General features: G+C 41.1%; 1 protein-coding gene across 4 annotated transcripts in view; it reads left to right on the top strand.

Annotated features, from left to right (window-relative positions):
* Positions 1 to 1,044: 1,044 nt before the first annotated feature.
* CHRM2 (cholinergic receptor muscarinic 2) overlaps positions 1,045 to 15,794 on the top strand; it is a 159,650-nt gene continuing 144,900 nt past the window's right edge. For 2 of the 4 annotated variants that reach the window (XM_033193136.1, XM_033193135.1), the window contains exons 1-3: positions 1,067 to 1,413; positions 1,503 to 1,594; positions 1,682 to 1,839. The gene's annotated coding sequence lies outside the window, so the exon portion shown is untranslated. Of the gene's footprint in view, positions 1,414 to 1,502; positions 1,595 to 1,681; positions 1,840 to 15,794 lie in introns of all 4 variants that reach the window. The other 2 variants (XM_033193138.1, XM_033193137.1) reach the window with 1 other exon arrangement.

Raw genomic sequence — 15,794 nt, 5'->3', positions numbered from 1 at the left:
GATGCCCTTTAATACCTAGCAAAGCCCTGGACATCAAGAACTTAACAATTTAATTGATTATATTATATTATATCAATGTATCTTTAACTTGCTCTTTGGCTATCCCTGTGACCCAAAAAGTGATGTGTCCAATTCTGGGCTATTCAATTTAAAGTTTCCACTTCTTGCTCTTTGTTTGATTGAAGTTGGATGAGAGAAAATAAAGCCTATGTAATATATAATATATCGATGTTATAGTCACATATACATATGCCTTTACAAAAGCAAGTTTTGGCCTCAGCTACACTTTAGAATCCTATCATTGTACTTTTGTCAAATGAGGTTAGTATCTAAGAATTAATGGATACAATTATTGGAATAAATTTCTCATTAAAACAAAGGAATAAACATCAAAGGCAGATCTGAACACAGAAAGTTTGCATCCTAATTTTTTTTCGTGGAGATCACAAATTCCCTGAAGCATCAAACATAAATATATATATATATGTGTGTATGTGTGTGTACATATATATATATATTCTGTGTATATATATATATTTTGTGTGTGTGTGTATATTCTGTAGTCTACTGCCCATTAGGTGAAGAAAACATGGTCACTGCCTCATGTTTAAAATAAGAGAAAAAAAATTACTTCTCCTTCGAATACATTTGTCAGCGCTCCAAAGAAATAAACAATATGTGAAGAGTTCAGTACAATCATATATTTACAAAGCATAGGGGATTTAGTCTAACATTTTCCCACCTGGATAAACCGAGCTTAAGTATCTCCGACAATCAAAAGGCAATACTGCGTTCTTCCCAATATGCCATGTCACCTTTGTAGCACTCACACACTTGCAGGGAAGGGACTCAGGGTTGGGGGTGGTTCTGATGTAGAAATTGCAGATGGAGAGCTGGGCTCTGGGGATGGAAATGGAGAGGAGCGAAAAAGAGCCTGGAGAAAAGGCTGTCATATTTGCTCAGAAGAACCGCCAAATCAGAGAGCACAGAAGATTTCATTGGGGGAGAGCCTTCAACAGCAACTAATCCTGTCGTACTGAAAGAAAATTGTAAATGTTCTCTCCAGAAACTGTCCGTCCATTGCAGCTAATCGAACACACACGCACGAATACAGACACGCTCTCCTGCTGTACTAAAGGCGCCCGAGCGCAAAGACCTAGGGAGCGCGCGCCGGCGCACACACACACACACACACACACACACACACTAACACGCTCCAGGCTGCCGGTTGGCCAGAGCCTGGAAATCGTAGATTTCACCAGGAAATCGCCGAGATACCGGAATAGGTGTTGCCTCCCCAAAACTAATTCCTACTTTCCCAAACACTTTGGTGAAGAAATGAATCCAGCCCAGCTCGCCGAGGCATCCAGGTCTCCGTTCTATTTTGGTCTCCAGGCTCTTCGTGAAAGCCAGGTTTGAAAGTCTTGTTTGCTTCTCCTTTAGTGGTTTGGTGTGGAGGGCGGGGGCAGCGTCAATTTAACTCCAGTCTAAACCACGAACAGGTCACAGACTAGCCAAGTGGCTGAGACGAGTGTAGGGTGCGTGACTCTGCCTGCAAGCGCGCCAGCCCCGCAGCTCTCGCCAGAGCCTTTGGGTCGGTTCTCTCCCGCCTCTCCCGCCTCTCCCGCCCCACCTCTCCAGTGTCTCGGCATCAACTAATCTTTTCCTTTTCTTTTGCAAGATCAAGGGAGAAAGAGAACCGGCGGCTGGCCTCGGACTCTAAGCGGTGCGCAGCTCCAGCCCGGGCGGATCGGCCCTGAACCCACAAAGGGCTCCTCGCTCCTTCAAGCCTCCACCACCTCGCAGCCCGGGAGGCAACTGGAGCGAAACCAGCGACAGGTAAGGGCCCCGCGCTGTGCAGCTCTCCGCTTACCCACTCCCAGGACCCTGGCACCAGGGGTCTCTCCCTTCATATCCCCCCAAACCGGATGCTCAGGGGTCGGGGCTTGGGGGAATTGGAGGGAAGTCCTCCCCACGTGCAGATTCTCAAACGGAAACTTTGGATCCTGGGGCTTGGAGGGTTGGGGGCAGTGATGGCGGGTATGGAAGGAAGGGGCAAATGAGGCACAGCGCGGGGCGGGGTACCCCTACGATTCCGAGGGTCACTGAGTCCAGCCGAATGTGGCGAAAGCAGCCTTGGAGCCGCGCTGTCCCGGCATCGTTCCCTATTCCAGCCCCCCATTCCCTCTACTGTTGCCGCCCCCCTCCCGCCACCCACTCCAGATGCGGCCATGGACAAGACAAGAAGAGCTTCGTCCCTCCCGCCCCTCGGGTTCCTTCCTGCTAGGGTCTGACCGCGTCTTCTGTGCGTGCGGGATGCAGGCCCAGCTCGCCTGGGCTCCAGGCTGTCCCCCGGCTCCGCTTTCGAAGCAGCCCTCGGGCGCTGGAAAGGTTTCCCATTGCGGTCTCCGGGTCATGGCCAAGGAGGAGAAGCAATAAGAATGGGGGAAAGGGTCCCAAGACAAAGGAGAGGGAAGCATTCTGCAATCCCATTCTATTTTAGCCCCTCGCAGGAGCTAGACTGTCCGCCGTGGCTAGGGCACAAGGTCTCAGCCCGAAGTTCATGAGGTACCAGACTGTGCCTGGGCTTCGCCACCTAACTCACAACGGGTCCTGAACCGCCCGGTAGTCCCCGGGGTCGTAGACTGGGGACTGCTGCACGCCTCCCCCCTCCCCCCTCCCCCCAAGAATGTCCCTTGCAGTCCGCACCTGAGGTCCCAGGCAATCGCCGCTAACTTGTAGCTCTCGGACCCGGGCAGGTGAGGTCCATGCCTGGTACCGGTAGACGCGCAGAAATTCCACCTATGCGCGCTGCCGGGCGCCCCTGGGGCCCCTCACGGGGTAAGTAGAGACTCCTCTGGGAGAGCTGAAGATTCCCCAGAATTATGAACACACACAGCGGCACACCCTTTGCCTCCGTCCGCCTCCAGCACCCGCATCCCTTTCTCTATCTTCCTGCTCATCGCCGACCTCGAGGTTGCCCTGAGACACAGAATTGTCCCAGGCAGAGTCCACCTACCCGACAGTCCCTGGGGATGATGTCAAGGCTATTGCATATAACGGAAATACCAGCAGGGAGGGTCGCCAGGGGCAGAGAGGCTGGAAGAGAACAGAGAATTGAAGGTAAACGCGTAAAGCCAGCAGAACTGTCCGTGGACATTTCACCCAGACAGCCCTCCCGCATCCTTAGGTCAGTTCACCGCCACAGCACGTCTGTGACGGCGACCACCCAGGGCTCCAAGTCTTCCAGCCCCGGCGCCGCGAGCCAAGAGGAATGCGGCGCCTCCCACTCCTCAAGCTCCGGAATCCCCCACATTGACTTTCTATTTCCCTTTCTTCTTTTCTTTTTTGTTTGTTTTGTTTTTCCTGCTCTTTTCTTAGCGCTGGGTGGCAGTGGGTACGTGGCAGCCGTGTGATTTGCCCTTCCCCTAGTACACGCAGCCAGCGACACGAGCACACAACGACCAGTCCCCACGCTCTGCCACACACCCTCCAGAGCTCTGGCGTGCAGCCCCTGCTCCACAGCTCGGGGCGCCTGCAGCCTCCGCCAGGTTCATGGCCATGGCCCAAGCAGGGCTCAGAGGGTGAAGAGGGGAGTCAAACTAGACTCCAGAGAGAAACCTTGGGACAAACCTAAAGGGCCTTCTGAAAACTGGAATTGGGTTAGGCACGAGGGGTGGGAGGCTCTGGGGAAAACTGGCCGGGCTTGCGGAGCCCTGAGGGCTCCTGGGGCTGCAGCGCTGCAGACCGCCCCCGTCTCGCCCCGCCCCGCCCGCTGCTGGGCGTCCCCGCCAGCAGCCCACCCGCAGGCGGCGGCTTTTCTCCTTCCTGCCCAGGGAAGTTCGATGCCTGGTGCTGGGATGCGCCAGCGCTTCTCTTCGCTTCTGAAAATCCTGATGTTTCCGATTGAGAGGGCTCTCAAAATGAAGCTTTTAATAAACTCCAGAGTAATGAACTCGGGATTGTGCGGCAAAGGCCGCACATTGCAATTTGTGAGCAATTGGTAAAAATGTGGAACCATATGATAGGAAATATATGCATTTTCATTGATAAGAAAAAAATAGAGATGATGATATCTTTAAACACAGGCCACAAACAGGCATACCTGTGCCATTGTTGGGGAGGTAATAATAAAGGCACTGATGATCACAGAAGTAAAAACAGTTGACTTGGCCAAGAGACAATTTTAAGCTGGGAACTGTAGTCGGCTGCAGTTCAGAAAGTGGACTTTTGAGACTCGTCAAACGAGTGGAGGAATTTTGTGCCAACAATGTCCCAGCTTTGCAGGCTTGGCAGCTGAGGACTCAGAAGTAATAAATTAATGCCAGGTGAATTGTTATTGTTATTACTGTTATCAATAATGTGTTATAGTTGCAGCAATACAATAGATAAGCAACTTCCTATTGACTCTATTTGCTTTCCTGGGCTAGACAATAATGCCAATTAAAACTTAAAAAACGTAAGCTGACCCTAAAAATATGTGAGAACTGCAGTCAAATTTGTTTACCATTTTAAAATAAAGTTCTGTGAATGAGGTGGGATGGGAATGGGGGAAAGTTTTGGGACTCCAAATTCCCAGAGCCAGACTGCCTGAAAGATGCTTCATTTTCCTATGAAATAAAGGGGCATGTTTGTTTGTAGAAGGGTGCTTGAGGGTGCCTGGAGGCGAATTGGAGTGAGCAAATAGGTATATTTGAATACTGTCATAGTTCCAGTAAAAGGGAACCCAAAGGGCACGTTTTCAGCTCTCAACTAACTTCAGAGACAGATGTGGAAAGAACTAGCAGGTCAAATACCAGTAAAAGTCCCTTTGGAGTGAGTTCCCACAGTCCCTCAATTTTGGGAGGCTGAGACTGTTGTCTTCATGTTAAAAAACAAACAAAAACTATATTGCTCTAAATTTGACCCTATCCCCTTCATTGCCCAGAAAGTCCACGTAGTCAAGCATCCGGATGTGTCTTTACTGGACAATTTTCCAATTCCAATTCCAATTCCAGAGCAGCCATTCCCAGGGCCAATAGGAATGGGTGGTTTCAGAATTCCAAAGGAAACAACAGTCCCAGTCTGCTGGCAGGTAGGGAAGGCACAAAAAGCATGAATGACCTGTCTTCTGTGGAAGCTAGGCTGGCTAATTAGGAGTCATATGTCTCTCTGACCTGCAACAATAAGTAAATTTAAAGCAAGGACAAAAGAGGGAGAAGAGGAGAAATTAGAATAAAAGGGAAATGAAGAGGGAATGGGACAGAGACAAATGAGGGCAAGAATCTGTGTGTATATCAATAATTGTGCTGGATTCAACCTCCATCACTGATGTCAGCCTTTGTTTAGAATATGCATATGTGAGCGAACCCCTTCTATTATCTTCACATGACCACCCAGACACCATTCTCAATCCTGCCTTAAACTTTTCCCACTTTACTCAATAGGATAGAGGCTGACAGAAATATTTTGCCACACAGTTCTCTTGAAGAACTGTTTTCCTTATTTAAACTTATATTTGACTTGCTTGAGATTTTAGGACATGCACTCTCTGTGGCATGGTTCTCAATAGACTCCTATGTATGGAATACCACCAATGTCCACCTTGTGACTACTAACAACTGGCTTTTGTTTCCTGTACCCATTCTGCCCACTTTTGGTTCATTGAGCAGGCGTCAGGACTTCTCTCATTTAAGATAAATGGCATAAGTGTACTGATTGCATATCCCACAGCTCACCTGGCCTATGTGGTGGAGGTGGTGTGTGGGGAAAGAGATGCAAGTCACCTTTCCTTAGACAGGTATTTTTGCTGAGTGTGTTCTAAGTCCTTGGCATTATTTTAAGCATTTTCCCGTATAATATTTTCTGTTTTGTCAGTTGCTTTAGACTCTGACTTAAAATACAGCCAGGCATACCTAAGAAACATATTAGATCTTTGTTGAATGAGTTAATACAGCAATCAATTTTCTCATTTTATCACTGCAACAATCCTATGTAGTAGATGTTATTTTCCACAGGAAGAAACCAGCATTCAGAGGGGTCTGATAATGACCCAAGACAAAACAGCTAGTAAGTTGCAGCCCCTGGATTCAAACACAAGCTTGTTGGACTCCATAGTCTTAGTTCTTATAGTGTGTCGATTGGCTCTCTATAAATAGCTGTGGCACTTGTTTTCCCTGTGTTTGGGGAAAACAAAAGTGTGGCATTCAGAAGTTCAATGATGTTCTCCCCATCTGTTAATTCAACTTTGTATGTTTTTGTTAGATCCCCTAAACCTCAAGCAAAGAAGATGCAGAGCTGAGTAGGTTCTTAGTTGGCACATGCTTATTTTGTTTAGTCAGTGATTGCCTCTGGCAGAGGTAAACAAGGGCACCAAAATTTTGGCAGATGCCATTTTCACCTCTCAGCAATACTAAGACATTACTAAACAGAAGTTCTTTTGTCTGATGCAAAGTGATAAAAGATAAGCTTGATACCATTCAGCTGAGCTCATGATAGGAAGCAGATCAAGAGACTTTTTCAAGGTGATACAGCTAATCAAGAATGCATAAGAACACACAAATCCCAATCCCAGTCTAGTTGTCTCTTCATTTTTTCATGCTAAATGAGTTCTCTTTTTCTATAAGATTGTTGGCACTTAGGATTCTGAATTTCAATGGCTCCATTTAATTTTAATTAGTATTTATTATCCACATGTGCTTTGAAAAGTATAATGTTACTTTGTAAACTGCTATTAGCAAAGAATGAGGTAGGTTCCAGTTGGTTTGCCTCTTTCCACTCTTTATATATCTTTGTCTTACTTTATTTATTTCTCTTTTTTTTCTTCACATGTTCTAGCTCCTTCTTTTATACTATGACCTAAATATACAATCATCTTAACTGGTGCTGTTACCATGGTAATGTTTCATGGTAGATAAGGGTACACACTAAAAACTCGGTTTTCTCAGTTTCTTTCATTAGTAATGGAATTCCTCCTGTCTCTGTCTCTCTCTTTTTTTCTCTCTCTGTCTTCCCCCATACCCCCTGCCTCTCTCTCTGCTCCCCTCTTTCTCCCCTCTTCCCTCCCAAATCCAAGCTTTCACTGAATGATGCCCTCTGGTGTTCAATAACTGGAAGCACATTGGATTGGATAGGACAAGGAAATCCTTTTCAAAGCTTAGGGAGAATTTCAATTTCAATCAAAAATTCAACTGGACCTAAGCAAGAAGGACTTTGAATTAATATGTTTTTAAGCAAAGAGATTAGTAGAATACATTTGTTGTCTGGGCATGTCAAATGTTGTTTACTATGTATATAGTTATGGCAAAGGGGTGGGAATGATATTTATACCCTTACATGTTTCACATTGTTATGAAAATGTTCTTATGGAAGACAAAGAGATGCCACTGAGATATCCCTGGGAGGATAGTCAGAATATTTTGTACATTTAAGTCTTTAAGACTTCTAAATGGAAGTCTTCTATCTTTAGAATGGAAACATTTTTCTTGCTGGATATATATATACACACACACATACACACACACACACACTATGCATGTGTGTGTATGTGTGTATATATGTATACGTATGCACACATATACATATATACATATACATATATACACACATACACATGCATAATATATACAGGTATATATACACACACACACACATACACATAAGAAAGAAAAACAGAGTGGAGATATTTGTTAGATGAGAAACGCAGAAGTTTTACTCTTACTTACATGATTGTGTGAATAATCATCTCAAGCTGCACATTTTTATTAATCCCTAAATACATGGCAAACTAGAAGGGAGGCTGATATGCTATAAACATATCTTTTTTCTTTCTCACTCCAAATTACACTGCTGCCCCCAGGTTAAATCTGTTCCCTGAGAGGCTTCCCCAGAATCCATCCCCCTCTTTCCATCCAGGCATCTCTTCAGACCTTTCGCACCTCTCACATGAACTATCACCAGAGCCACATGCTTCGAACCGGCCTCCCACTCTTCAGTCTTTCTCTAGTACAAGCTACTCCTCACACTGCCAAAGTGACCTTTCTAAAATGCAAATCTGAACATGTCATTCTCCTGTTAAAAATTCTTCAGTGTTTCTCAACTGTCTAGGATAAACCCTGAAATCAAATCCACATGAGAGCTTCCATAGCTGATCAGAGCTGTTTTGCCAACCATCTTTGTCCCAGGCATTTCTTCATCCTCCCACTGCACAAGGAGAGAATCCATATGCATAGCTGAGTGTACATATACATAGTGTAGTATAATGACTGGTACGGTGTACATGCTAAATAACTACTGGCCAATATATTTATTTCCCCTTTATTCTCCTCCTCCTCTGCCTCCTCTTCATGGAATTTATTATTATTACCAACAGGTAATGATAAGCTTCACACTTATAATCTAGCCCTTCCTCAAACTAATAATAATACTCATGAAAAGGTATGATATAATATGATGAATTTAATGAATATTTTATATCCTCTATCTCATCTAATCTTTCACAGCCAGGTGCCTCACCGGGCACCCACTAGGTGCTCAGTATATGCCTGTTATTTTTATATGCCTAATCAATATAATAATAATGACATTTTTGGCCCTTATTATTCATAGCAATGTGTTTTGGAAGGTGAAGTCATGGGTATTTTTATTTTAAAAAACAAATTATTTACAAAAGGAGTTAACTTATAAAAATGCTAGGCAACTTGGATGGTTTTATCTGGTGCTGGTAGTAGAGTAACAGCTAGAACTTGTTAGGGATATATTTGAGGTGAGAATAGAGGCCATATTTTATAAATAATGGCAATATACACTTACATTTGTATTTTTATCTTCTCTTTAAAACGAAACCAAATGCCCTGATGTTGCCAAATAACACAATTAAGTGGAATTTTTAAAATCACTTTCTATTTTCAAAATAATTTTACTACTTTATTGCATAGTATGCCACCCGATAGATATGCATAGTACCCCTCCATTTTATTGTATTAAAGAAGCTGTAGGCAACTTCAGAGGCTAAGTGCTAGTTTAAGTTCAAATTTCCAGCACACGGACAATGAGTAACAGCAACAATAACACTGAGGATCTACATTTTTAAGATCAGTGCAAATACATAACAAAAATTATGGTAGCGAGGCAGTCTTTTGAAGCTATCTGTATTTATTGAGCTCAGAAAAGCAGGACCTCTCTTTTCTGAGGCTGAGAATCCTAAATACCCTTGAATATTGACCTCGTGGCAGAACTGGGCCCACTTTTTCAAAAGTCAATATTCATAGTCACCATGTATAGTGCTTTACATAAGATTATGAATTATGTAAATAACTACTATCTTCTAAGAAGTCATTTAAAAGAGATTAATTCACAGGTTGGATTATCTGAGATACTTTATTCCTCTTGTAAAGATGTTGAGTCAGGCTGGGAGTTAGGCCCAGGAATCTAGATTTTTAACAAGCCCCTTCCATGATACTGAGGTGGGAAAACACAGGACTACATTTTAAATAACAGATTGATGAACTGGAACGTAAAAGGCATCAAAGAGGAAAGGAGATAGGATGTACAACTCAAATGTCACTGCCAATAGTACCATATGTATTTTCCATTAGGGCTGGGGCAGAGAGCTTTGTTGTAGCCAGAGACTTTTTGATTTGTTAGGCAAATTCTAGTGTGAACAATGAATAACAATTCAGGAGGACAGCTATAGATTAAGAAGCATATCTTTCAATGTAGAGGAAACCTAGATATCTGTGTGTTTAGATGGGACACAGTCCCATCTGCATACAATATATCCTTGGAGTTAAATCAGTCTTAGCTATTTAAGAAATAAGTACTTGATTTCTTTTCTATTTCTTGTTTTATTTTTTTCCTTCTTAAATTCCTTTCATTAGTTTAATATCTTCACAGATCATATATATCTTCATGATTCCAGAGCTCCTCTCTGCATTCTTCTATCTGGTGTTCTATGTAGATTCTTATGACTAATGTAGCTGGATCAAGCACCTGGACTTCTTCCTCTTCTTTCTCAACTCTAGTGGAGGAGTTAGAGAAAGCCAGAGAATCGTCTTAAATGTTAATGCTGATACATTTCACTGTCATTGTTGCAAAATGTTGTTGCACTCTGATGATCCCAAGTAACAGGCGGATACAATACCTCCTCTAGGAATAAGAAAGTTATAATGACCTTTCTTGATATTATTGTTCACCCTTAGTCATGCTGATGACTCTTCTGTTTGAATAAAGCAAATAAGCCATTCCTCACCTCCTCATTCATGCCAAGCCAATGAACAAAACAGAATCACGTTGGAAAACAAGCCCGTTATTTCTTATTTAATTAACTATCAAGGATCTCTTTAGGAGGAATGTGATTGTGAGCTAAATAATTACCTGAAGCCTAAGGTTTCTTCCTTTCTATAAAAGATAAGAACAGAATAATTTGATTGGTAGAGGAAAAAAATACATTTTGCACCCTGTTTTACATTGTTGAACAAGATGAAGACTTTCTAATACTCTGCCTTGCTTGACACTGTTACAAAGGGAAGAGCTTCTACCGTAACCAGCATGAAAATAGAAAGTGATAAGAAAATTCTACTTAATTGTGTTCTTTGGAGAGCATCAGGGCATTTGGTTTCATTTTAGGGAGAAGATAAAGAGCAGCCCCAGGGCCAAAGCATGTTTCCCAGACATGCCTACCGTTTTCTTGCTTTATCCTCAAAATTACTTTTCTATCAGATTTTATCAGTGGAGGGGGCAGTTATGTCTTCACATGTAAGCCTAAATAATAAAGACTTTATTTTTCTTTGTGCTATGCTGGATGGAGGTACTGAAGGCAGGAGGAGGGGTAGATGATACAGGTTTAATTTCTATTCTCTCTGGCAACTGGGTATCATTCAACAGTAAACAAGAAATCTCAGTTCTGCTTTACTTTAAAATAAGCCTGCCTGGATATTTTCCATGACTAGTTATATCCATATTAGGGGAAATTTCAGAATTTGGGGTGAGATACTCTTCTGTGACAATAATAATGGCAACAAACACCATGAGATGACAGCTGCTGTTTTTTGAGTGTTTACCAAATTTTAGAACCTATGCCATTTCTTTACATGTATTGTTTCTATACCTCATGCCCAATCTATGTGATAAATTTATTCCTTTTTCTTTCTAAATCTTGAAACCGAGGCTTATTGACACTAAACAACTTATTCTAGGTCTAAGAGTGAGTATGTAGCTTTCGGCATTATTCCCACATCTAAGGTCAAAGATCAGTTTTTAATGTTTTTTTGTTTTGGTTTACTATACCACAAGAAATTCTTTCAGAGGATATCTCACTATATTATTTGGCATCTAATTCTGATAAAGAAAAAGAGAGAGAGAAGAAAACGAAATAGAAGCAAGTCTCACTTCTAGTCAGTGTTCAGAAAATGAAGTCATGAAAACAGACTTCATGGTAAAGGAATCAGTCTTAGGTGAAGTTTAGAATCTGTCTCCTGGCAACTAACCTCCTGGCTTAGTATAATTTACAGGCTTTGAATTTAAAAGTGCTTGAGCCTTCATAACTATGAAGCTCTTTCTAGGCACAGAGGTGGAAAAAGTCTCAGCAAGGCTTTCAGGTATGAAATTTCCAAGGCATACAATATTTATTGATGCTTATATAACATATATATGTTGCAACATTTCTGTTGATTAGGAAAACATTAAGTATTGGTAAAATGTCATTATTTGATCTCCTTCTATTTCATACTGTAATATCTCTTTCCTTCCTCTGCAAAACAATTGCCATTACTTAACCTTAACTTCTGCATTGCAGATGCACAAACAAAAGGCCAAAGAGGCTAGATGTCCTAAGGGATAAATCTGCTTGGAATAATTCTGTTCCTGTTTACATGTCCATTGTTAACTAATCACTTATTTGTATGCCCCCATATCTTCTGGCAATCGTGACTGTCTATTGGTAAAGGATAATACCAGCTAATTTCTTTTTCACAATTAATTGAAATTTTACACTCTTACATTTCAATATCGGTCAATATTTTTACATACTGACACTTTTAATCAAGGATTATCTTTCACAAGGGAGCTGTAACAGGGCCCTAATTAATTAAAGTGATAATTACTCCTCTCCCACGCAGTTTGTTAGTTACATAACACATTCTCCAGGAAATTCACATCCTTAGTATTCCTCTTTAAATTTCTCTCATTTATAAGGAGATACCTTGGCTTCTATCTCTGTAAGAATTTACTGAAAACTCAAATAATTTTTATCTTCTAGCATTAGGAAAAAAAGGTGGCCATCTTTATTTTCTATTAAGTTTTCATATTCGAACCAAATAAAATGAGATTTTCCTATCATTGAAATATTCAATTTGAATCGCAGGGGTCATTTTCATGGGAAAAACACCAAGGTTGTCAAATGACTCCCCTTTGCTATTCACCAGCTTATTCTAGCTTCTTCATCACAATGCAAGTTCCTGTGGTCCATTCCTCTTGGATCTTTTTTTTTTTTTTGCACTTCCATTCCTCAGCTACAATTGCTCTTGCCTCTCTGTAGTTTTTCTTAGTGCGTAAGGTTTGTTACATTTTCTGGTACAGTTTAATTCCGTTATTTTAGTAGACATGGAATCTAGAGTATTGGCAATTATTGGCAGCCTTGCTCTCTTCTCCTTTAATAGCTATTGCCCCTGTTCCTATATTTTGGCATCTCTTGGTGTCTGAGATGCACTTTCAGAAATAATTGATGATGACTCTAAATTCATTCAGTTTATTCCCTAAGACTTGGGAATCCAGATCATTGAAATCCCTGAACCAAATATTGGTCAGATTTACTAAAGATCATTCCTGTTTGGTTTGCATATTTTAATTAAATTACTGTGACTTACTCATTTCACTTGCAGTAAACATTTGACTACATTTTAAAATTATTATTTCTCCCAAACTCCTGAGTGTTCTTATTTCACTTTTCTAATACATGTGAAAATGAAATTTGATACCAAGAAGTCAGTTATCTAAAATTCAATTAGCTTTTTTTCTGTTACTACATATAATTATTGAAAGACTCTTTTTTTTTCTTGCTGCAACAGTTTTTTTAAATAGACTTTACTTATCAGGCCAGTTTTAATTTCACAGCAAAATTGAGAAGAATAGTTTTCTTTTCTTTTTTTTTTTTTTTGAGGCGGAGTCTCGCTCTGTCGCCCGGACTGAAGTGCAGTGGCCAGATCTCAGCTCACTGCAAGCTCCGCCTCCCGGGTTTACGCCATTCTCCTGCCTCAGCCTCCCGAGTAGCTGGGACTACAGGCGCCTGCCACCTCGCCCGACTAGTTTTTTGTATTTTTAGTAGAGACGGGGTTTCACCGTGTTAGCCAGGATGGTCTCGATCTCCTGACCTCGTGATCCACCCGTCTCGGCCTCCCAAAGTGCTGGGATTACAGGCTTGAGCCACCGCGCCCGGCCGAAGAATAGTTTTCATTTACCTTCTGGCCCCATACACACCTTCTCCTTTCCACTATCAATGTCCCCCACCAGAATGATACATTTGTTTCCATTGATGAACTACATTGACCTATCAGTATCACCAGAGCCCACAGCTTACATTAGGGTTCCTGCTTGTTGTTGGGCATTCCCTGAATTTGGACAAGTGTATAACGGTATGTAGATACCACTGTACGCATGTAGCATCATACAAAGTATTTCCACTGCCCTAAAAATCCTCTGTGCCCCTTCCATCTATTTCTCTCTTTGCCTTAACTCCTGACAACCACTGATTCTTTTACTGTCACTATAGTTTGCCTTTAAGAACTGTCATGTAATTGGAATCATACAGTTTTTTTAGAATGAATTCTTTCACTTAGTAATAACTTTCTTTCACTTGGTGTGTAAATTCAAGTCATTTAAGGCTCCTCCATGTCTTTTCATGGCTTGATAGTTCCTTTCTTTTTAGCACTGAATGATAGTCCATTGCATTCATTTTTCTTTGTGATTTTCATTAAATCAGTAAATGTTTTCCCATGCTTCTTGAAGATGATTAGGTAATTTTTTTAATTTTTGTCATTATATTATTTTATTCTTGTTTTGTATTTTCTCTAATCTTACATTTCCATATTCTTAAGCTCTCTAGAACTTTCTAAAAGTGATCACAGAACTCATGCTCTGAATATTTTAATTCTTTTTCATTTTCCTTTAACCCACCACATCCCTATTTCAGTACTTAGAAAAGAGTACTTAGCATCTCAAAAGATGCACTTTCTTAGCATCTTGCAGTTTTGATTTAACTGTCTTTATTTTCCCATGAATATATCTTTTACAGGATTTTTAAAATTCAGACAACAAAAAAACCTTTAACTTCTCTCTGTTGAAAGATTTAAATGGTTTGTTTTCCAAGTTTGGACAACTCTTCTATTTCTCTGAGCATGTAAATTCAAGAAGAGGAGAGGAAAAAGTATCACAGGGCTGTTTACTTTCCACTTCTCTTTCTCACATCATCTTCCAACCTTCAGCAGCCATGGCTATGTTGAAGCTAAGTTGAAAAACTGAAAACCTAGTTGAAAGACCATTTTATGCAAGACCATACTGAACCTTAAATAATCTTTAAATGAAACACCATAAATCTTTTTTGTTTTACCAATAGCAGACAGAGTATTCTTGTTCCTATTTGAGAAGTAAGGGAAGTCCTAAGAGGTTCTTAGTACTCCTCTGAGGTGTTTTCTCTATCCTCTGCCTTTAGGAAAATTGATACTGTTTGAATATTGGTCTAGTCCCTCCAACTATTTAGACACCGGCTTTATACATGGAAGCTAATGGAACCCACTTATTTAACTTGACAGTTTAACCTCTTCACATGGACCTACTCTTTATCTTACACTCATACCTTATATTCAACTCCTTTATACAAGATTCTTATGATAGTCTCCGGTTTCATTAAAAGAAACCTGCTCCATAAGGACGGGACTTGTATTCCCTCCTTTCCTCCTCCTCCCCTTTTTTCTCCCCCTTCTGTTCCTCCCACTCTTCACCCTCCTCCTCCTCTTCCTCTTGTTTCTCTTCTTTTCCCTTCCTCCTCGCCTTCCTTCTTCTCAGCATTGAATTTGATGCCTGCCTCTATTCTTGGCACATAGCAGAGCTCAATAAATATTTATTTAATGATATTTTATGCTAGTAGTCTGCTAAGAGTTCCAAGTTTCCTACTATCCCAATCTGCTTCTTCTGTTGGTTTCAAAATACCAAGTTATTCTTTTCTGAAATAGCTCAAAGAAACTCTTTCTAGGTAAAATTTTTCTTTGAAAATAAAACTTCCTTTCTGATAAATGTTTCCACTTTCGAAACCAATATTTTATCTAAGCCTGAGCAAAATTTACTCTAGGCCATGCTTATAGGTATATGGTAATATTATTTTGTTTAAGCTGAATCTAATTAATCTCAAACACATGCACTTTTAAAGAGACCAGACTTGTTTACGCATATCATACATGTTAAAAGGAACTGTAGCCAGCTAAACATTGCATATGATTTAGACAGACTGTTTTTTCTCATATTAGGGATAGATTTAGTAGTTTTCTATTTTTACTTGACCCTATGTAAAAGATAAATGAAAAAAGATGAAGAATAATATACCTCATGAAACTAAGTAACATTCTGGATAATTTGCCAGGCAATATAGTCTTAGGCTCACTCAAAAGGGGAAGGAGAGGTACTACACTTAGGTGCCCACTTTGATCTACTCTCTTACTCTCTCATCTGTTAGGAGGGCTTAGAGTTCCCTCCTAACAGCACCACTTCTGCCTTAACAGTTACAGTGGCTCTAAGCTCTTTAGCAGCAGGGATCTTCCACTCATCTT

Source organism: Trachypithecus francoisi, unplaced genomic scaffold, assembly GCF_009764315.1.
Source record: "Trachypithecus francoisi isolate TF-2019V2 unplaced genomic scaffold, Tfra_2.0 Lachesis_group4, whole genome shotgun sequence".
Classification (NCBI taxonomy): Eukaryota; Metazoa; Chordata; class Mammalia; order Primates; family Cercopithecidae; genus Trachypithecus; species Trachypithecus francoisi.
This window is presented reverse-complemented; position numbering and strand designations above follow the sequence as displayed.